Here is a 7,341-nt window from a genome sequence, read left to right as displayed (position 1 = left end):
TTATTCTTTTACGTAGATACTGTCCAGTTTGACCAATGTACATGGCAGAGGGGCATTGCTGGCACATGATGGCATTTATCACATTGGTAGATGTGCAGGTGAACGAGCCTCTGATAGTGTGGCTGATGTGATTAGGCCCTATGATGGTGTCCCCTGAATAGATATGTGGACACAGTTGGCAGCGGGCTTTGTTGCAAGGATAGGTTCCTGGGTTAGTGTTTTTGTCGTGTGGTGTGTGGTTGCTGGTGAGTATTTGCTTCAGGTTGCGGGGCTGTCTGTAAGCAAGGACTGGCCTGTCTCCCAAGATCGGTGAGAGTGATGGGTCGTCCTTCAGGATCGGGTGTAGATCCTTGATGATGTGTTGGAGAAGTTTTAGTTGGGGGCTGAAGGTGACGGCTAGGGGCGTTCTGTTATTTTCTTTGTTGGGCCTGTCCTGTAGTAGGTGACTTCTGGGTACTCTTCTCGCTCTGTCAATCTGTTTCTTCACTTCAACAGGTGGTATTGTAGTTGTAGTGATAACCATGGAAGCTTTAGACCTGCAAAAATATACTTACACAGATTGAAGTTCCAATGAACTCTACTTAAAAAACAAAAACAAATAAACATTCTCCTATTGTGCCTGTGATCCAGACATCTCAGCACTGATCTGCTGCTTAAATTGCAAGTTCTTTGGGGCAGGGACTATCTTACAGGCACAGTAGCACATTCTGGGTGCTGCTGGAAGATAAACAATATGTAATAACAAGGTGAAACTGACTATAAACAAAACTGAAATTGTCCTGGCTGGTGTCATTGTCTTGGCTGAGAAAAAGGAAAATAATAAACCCAAAGTAAACAAGCAGTACAAAGTAAATTAGATTATTTCATTTTCCGTTATCTAAGATGTTATTAATAACATAGGAAAAGAAATTTGTGATTCAAAAATAGTTGTCTATGAGCCAGATGCATTATTGATGACCCTAATCATTCAAAACTCATGTCACCGCCTCCCCCCAATCATGAGATTGTCCGAAAACTTGTAAGATTCTAAAAATAATAAATATGTGGTTTTTTACTTGAGCTCTGACATTTTCAACTTTTATGCCCCCATAAGGACTAGAAACTTTCCTTTTTAAAAGTAAAAGCTGAGATTTCCCTAGAACCATCTGACGCCAGGAACTGGGGCTTTAAGGAAAACACCAACTATCATGAGGCTCATGATAAAATCATGAGATGTGGCAACACAGCAGATGGTGTCCCCTCAAAACCCAGCCTTCCGAAAGTTTTGTCTGAGTTTACCACACACTCGGAAGAGCTAACATCAATTCCTGACTCTGCCACAGCCACCCTGGGTGACCTTGGGCGAGTCCCTTCATCTCTTTGTGCCTCAGGTCCCCATCTGCAAAATGGGAATACCAATATTTTGTTTCTCCCAGCCTTTATCCATCTTGTCCATTTAAATTTCAAACTCTTAAGACTCACTATGTGTCTGCAGAGTACCTAGCAGTGCATAGTGGGGCTTAGCCAGTCAGCCCTTCTAGTGCTACTGTAAGAGAAATAATAAATAATGGGCAAGTACTTGGATTGTGAAGACGTAAAAATGAAAGTGAGTTTTGACTCCTTTATGAGCTTTACCTTGGTTACATTCAAAACATATTGCTGGTCTCGGTTTGTTATTTTTAGGCTTGTCAGAATTCCAGTTTTTTTTAATATATAATTTTGATGGATATCGATATCTATTTTTAAGCATTTTTTTAGGTTTTTTTTAGTGACGTAAATTTTCCCAGTTGTGCAAAATTATGGGGGTGTGGGGGGAGGAAGGCACTTATTTAATGGCCGTAGATGATGAGGTTCAAAAAGTTAACGCTTTATAAACCGTGACAATAGAAATTGTCAGCAGTGCTTGGCAAAATACACAAAGTGAATATCCTTAAATCAACAAGTCGTACCTGTTTTTGCTGTTCATTCCCTAGTCGATCTGTAACAGGCCTCCTTCTAAAGTCTAACTTACTGGATTTTGACTCTGCGTTCCCGAGAGGCAAAGTAATAAAAATGCTGATCTATAAATTTTGATGATCATTGATGGAACTATTTTTCACCTGTTTGTGTGTGTTTGGTGAAATCAACATGTACCAACATTTACTGATAAAAATCGAATCCTTCCAAGCCTAGTTGTTTTCCAGTTTCACTCACCAGTTCACCTCTAAGTAGAATTCGCTGTAATAAATGTCCAAAGGGGAGGCATTTATCACAAGACCAAAGGCCCTGGAAGAACCAGCAGTAAGATATCCCATCCTACTGGCTCCATGTAGAAGTCTGTATCTCTGAGGTGGCTGGTGTCCACTTAAGCCACAGGCTATCAAAATATTGATTTGTGAACGTCCTGTGTCAGTGCTCATGAAAAAGGTCCGATTTGCCCCAAGCAATTTTATCCACTTGCATAGAAAAATGGAAATAGAATTCTATTTGCTTCTTAAGACCAAACAGCACTTTATCACCACTGGTTCCTCCGTTTACAAGTGTTTTAGGTAAACATTTGTATGCTTTCCTTGCTTCAGAGTCTACTGAACAAATTATCTGCTTATTTCGATGTTTTAATGCATCTGCTCTGTTCTCTGATAGCCATTGGAAAGGTTTTAGCTATTGCCGAGCTTCGGATATTACAGGTTTGTCAATATATTGACTCTTAGGCACGTCAGATTTCTCATTTTTACCATGTGCTTTGTTTTTTTTAGCATTGCCTTCCCACTGACTTGTAACTGCAGCTTTGTCTGACAACAGATGCGTTTTATAGCTCTGCTTCCCCAAGCATGTAAAAGAACTGCCTAGCCCATTAGATTTTTTTTCTGTGTTTTGTGACATTTTGCATAGTTTGCTGTGAAGATTACACAACTCAGGGGCCTGGTGAACAAGCATGCACCGTTTTGCCTCTAGATTACTGGCGCTGATCCAGCCCAGGGCCCAAACCCTGCAATCAGATCCACGCGGACAGACTCTTGTATCACCTGGAGTTGCACTGACTTCAGAGGGATTCTACATGCACATCAGGCTCTACCCATGAGGCTCAGATGGCAGGCCAGAGGCCCAGATTGGTAGCGAGCAAAATCTGTTCCCAGCTCATGACTCTCCAGTGGCCTGTGGGAAATGGATTGATGCTGGGCTCAGTCGGTCCCCTGTGAACAGGAATCCATATTACAGAAATATCCACTGACACTGATATTAACCGGCCCCCCTTGGTGAGCATTCTGCTAAGGAAGCGAAGGGATGAACAGCGATATAGACTGAACTCCCCTTTCACCTTTAGAGGGCCTCTCTCCAGGTCAGGACTGAGGCTCATTGCCAGGACATGCCCTGCTGCCCTTCACGCTTTATCAGCAGATAAAGGGCTTATTCCAGAGCCCACTGAAATCAATGGAAAGGTTCCCCTTGACTTCAGTGGGCTTTGGATCAGACCCAGAGAGATTTCAGAGTAGCAGCCATGTTAGTCTGTATTCGCAAAAAGAAAAGGAGGACTTGTGGCACCTTAGAGACTAACCAATTTATTTGAGCATCAGCTTTCGTGAGCTACAGCTCACTTCATCAGATGCATTCCGTCTCCCTGGCTGTCAGTCTGGCCTCTTTCCCAAGCACCAAGTGTAGCTTAAAAAGAATTATAGAGCACTTTAAGCATCTACATGTATTTGATTCCTTAGCTACAGAGTGTCAGCATGCAGAGATCAGGTGGGGCCCAGCCAACATCCATTAAAGTCAGTAGAAAGATTCCCGTTGACTTCAGCAGGAGATGGATCAAACCCGTTTTCCCAGCAATCCTCTGCCTGGCTTAGATAGCCACTGTCGGCATAGAATCTGAGCACCTACCCGTCATTAATGTATTCATCCATGAAACACCCCTGTAAAAAAGGGCAGCGCTGTTATCCCCATTGTAGATATGGGAAACTGAGGCACAGAGAAACTAAGTGACTTGGCCAAGGTCACATGGAAAGTCAATAGCAGAGCAGGGAATTGAATCCAGGTCTTCCAAGTCCTTTGCTAGTGCCCTAACCACTGGGCCATCCTTTCCCCTCAGCTTTTAGCTGGAGAGTTATGGAAAAGCTGGGTATTCTCTGTACAGTTTAGTTTATGTTACACTGGACATTTTAAAAACCATTTTGTTTCATGGCTCTACAAAGGTGACTTGCAATTTTGCAGCACCTGAGCAGTGTCGCAAGTAAGACCGAGCTCCCTGTCAAGTCAACCAGTGCAAGGGCCATTGTAAATCCTCCATCATTCACAGTCTTTAAAATAAGACGGGCCTTGATTTCTAAAAGGCGCACGGTAGTTCAACCACAAGCCATTGGGCTCAATGCAAGAATTGCTGGGTGAAATTCTACGGCCTGCATTTGACTGGGTAATGAGAACAACCAGAGTTACAATGGTTTTGGAAGGGATATAAAGCCTCCTGCTTCAGGGCATAAGCCAACCGTTGTCAGGTGATATGAGGAAACTTTCCCTGAGGGCGGATTATCCCCTCACTGTCGGTTGTACCTTTCTCTGAAGCAGCCCATGCTGGCCACTGTCAGAGACAGGATCTGGGATGAGGATCCTGGTTTAATCTAGTCCAGCAACTCTTATGCTCTGGTGCAGCACATCGGACCAGCTGCTCAGCAAGGTTCCTTCAGGCTTTACAACCTATGGTTCTGTGAGGAAGGGCTTGTGGAGATTTTATTTAAGGTAAGGATGTCAGAGGTGTGACGTATAGCATGTCTTTGTTCAATCACAACAAGGAGTCCGGTGGCACCTTAAAGACTAACAGATTTATTTGAGCATAAGCTTTCATGGGTAAAAACCCCACTTCTTCAGATTCATGGAGTGAAAGTTACAGATGCAGACATAAATATACTGACACATGAAGAGAAGGGAGTTACCTCACAAGTGGAGAACCAGTGCTGACAGGGCCAACTGGATTAGGGTGGATGTAGTCCACTCCCAACAATAGATGAGGAGGTGTCAATTCCAGGAGAGGCAAAACTGCTTCTGTAATGAGCCAGCCACTCCCAGGCCCTATTCAAGCCCAAATTAATGGTGTTAAATTTGCAAATGAATTTGAGTTCTGCTGTTTCTCTTTGAAGTCTGGGAAAGCTTATGCTCAAATAAATCCGTCAGTCTTTAAGGTGCCACCGGACTCCTTGTTGTTTTTGTGGATAGAGACTAACACAGCTACCCCCTGATACTTTGTTCAATCAGTCCATCTGTGGACAGGAAGTGGAAAATGGCTAAAATAGCAGGAAACGTACCAGAGAAGATGTAATAAATTTCAACAGATTAAATCTTGCTTTGCAGTTTGATTTATGATTTCATAATTCTTTCCACGGCAACCCACGGCCTCTGATCCAGCAGATAAGAGAAACTGCCAGCTTCCACTGGATACAGTTCAGAGATTTGGGGAAATCTTATTTTCTCTGTCATCTTTACATTCATTTGTATATTAAATGTCACAACAGCTGAGAGTGAAGTTTTGGTATGCCCACTTTACAGGTGGGAAACTAAGGCACAGATAGGGGATATGACTTCACACAGTGAGTCAGTGGTAGACTGGGACCAGAATCCAGGACTCTCAGGTCCCAAACCAGAGTATGTCAGTCCATTTTGCAACCTCCCAGTGAATTTAGATTATTCATTGTCCCTTTGTCAAGTATTGTGAACAATCAGCTGCTGGCATTTTAGAATTTCCACTAATCTGCATGAACATTTTTCATCAGACTTTCTTTGACGAAAAATGGCTTTTTAACCAAAATTAAATTTTTCACAGTGAATTTTCATTTTGGTTAAAAAAAGAGAACTATTTCCAATTAAAAGTTTCAAAAGGAAAATCATTTCATTTTGGGGAGCATTTTTAAGGTTTTCATTTTATGGGTTCTCCCACCCCTTTTTCTCCCAATTTTACTTTTTCGACCCCGGAAGAGAGGGAAGAGAGGAATAAAACTAAAAGGGATAAACATGGCGGGAGGGACACAAAAACCTTTAAATGTGTGGGCTGGGGGGGGGGAGGGGGGCTTCACCCTAAAAGAAATTTACATTTTGTTTCATTTCAAATTTTGTTGAAAAATGTTACAAAAAACTTGCAAACAAAACAAAACTTGTTCATTTATTTTGCAGTGTTTCATAACATTAAATATTCTGACCCCCGCCCCCAGCCCTACCACCAAATTTCTTGACCTCTTTCTCTTTAGATGATTTAGTTGGGGATTGGTCCTGCTTTGAGCAGGGGGTTGGACTAGATGACCTCCTGAGGTCCCTTCCAACCCCGATATTCTATGATTCTACAGCACTGACTCTCAAGTGTTTAAAAATCCCATGGTTCCTCTTCAGAGACAGCCTAGAACTGTATCCTTGATGAGACAAAAGCTTCTGTTTTGTGCAGTGTGCCCATCTGCGCAGAGCAGTGGTTCTCAATCAGGGGTATATGTACCCCCTGGGGGTATGCAGAGGTCTTCCAGGGGGTACATTAACTCATCTAGATATTTGCCTAGTTTTACAACAGGCTACATAAAAGCACTAGTGAAGTCAATACAAACTAAAATTTCTTACAGACAATGACTTGTTTATACTTTTTTATATACTATACACTGAAATGTAAGGACAATATTTATATTCCAATTGATTTGTTTTATAATTAAATGCTAAAAATGAGAAAGTCAGCAATTTTTCAGTAATTATATGCTGTGACATTTCTGGTTTTTTGTCCGATTTTGTAAGCAAATAGTTATTAAGTGAGGTGAAACTTGAGGGTGCACAAGACAAATCAGACTCCTGAAAGGGGCACAGTCGTCTGGAAAGGTTGAGAGCCAGAGGCATAGAGCACTAGTGAAACCTGGATTTTATTCCCCACTCTGCCGCAGTCTAATGATCACCCAGCAATCAAGTTACATCCCCTTTTATAACTCAGTTTCCCCCTCTGTAAAATGGGGATAATGACACTGACGTCCTTTGTAAAAGGCTTTGAGATCTACGGATGAAAACTGCTATATAAGAGCTAGGCATTATTATTGTGGGACTGCCTGGATCTGACAGAGTCTCCGATTTTCGAGGTATTCTGTTTACACAGGGAATAAAAGTGGATGTTTGAAAGAAAATTCTGTTTCTGCCCAGCTGAAATCCTGCCTCCTTGTGCAGTTAGACAAGCAGCCTCTCACTGGGAGAGATTCGCTTCCCCGCAGCACACACACACACACAAAAGAGAGGGAAGAAAGAGGCTCCTCTTGCATTTTGCTTCTCACTTCATGAGACCCCTGAGGGCTGGTGCTAATTAGACACATTTCGACACAAGAGGCCTTTCTTTTGGAAGCAGGCCTGGAGTCATCCAAGCAGAGGAAAGCTTTGAAA

The 7,341-nt window shown here is 42.4% G+C and overlaps 2 long non-coding RNA genes across 4 annotated transcripts in view; one reads left to right on the top strand and one right to left on the bottom strand.

The window, feature by feature from the left end:
- LOC122461484 overlaps window positions 1–7,341 on the top strand; it is a 63,621-nt gene that overhangs the window by 38,388 nt on the left and 17,892 nt on the right. The gene's annotated exons all lie outside the window — the stretch shown is intronic.
- LOC119566965 overlaps window positions 374–7,341 on the bottom strand; it is a 33,489-nt gene continuing 26,521 nt past the window's right edge. For all 3 annotated transcript variants that reach the window (XR_005226577.1, XR_005226578.1, XR_005226581.1), the window contains one exon: window positions 374–536. This is a non-coding gene — a long non-coding RNA (uncharacterized LOC119566965). The remainder of the gene's footprint in view (window positions 537–7,341) is intronic.

This window comes from Chelonia mydas, chromosome 8 (assembly GCF_015237465.2).
Source record: "Chelonia mydas isolate rCheMyd1 chromosome 8, rCheMyd1.pri.v2, whole genome shotgun sequence".
In the NCBI taxonomy this organism is placed as follows: Eukaryota; Metazoa; Chordata; order Testudines; family Cheloniidae; genus Chelonia; species Chelonia mydas.
The sequence above is the reverse complement of the archived record's forward strand: the minus strand, read 5'-3'. Positions and strand labels throughout refer to the sequence as shown.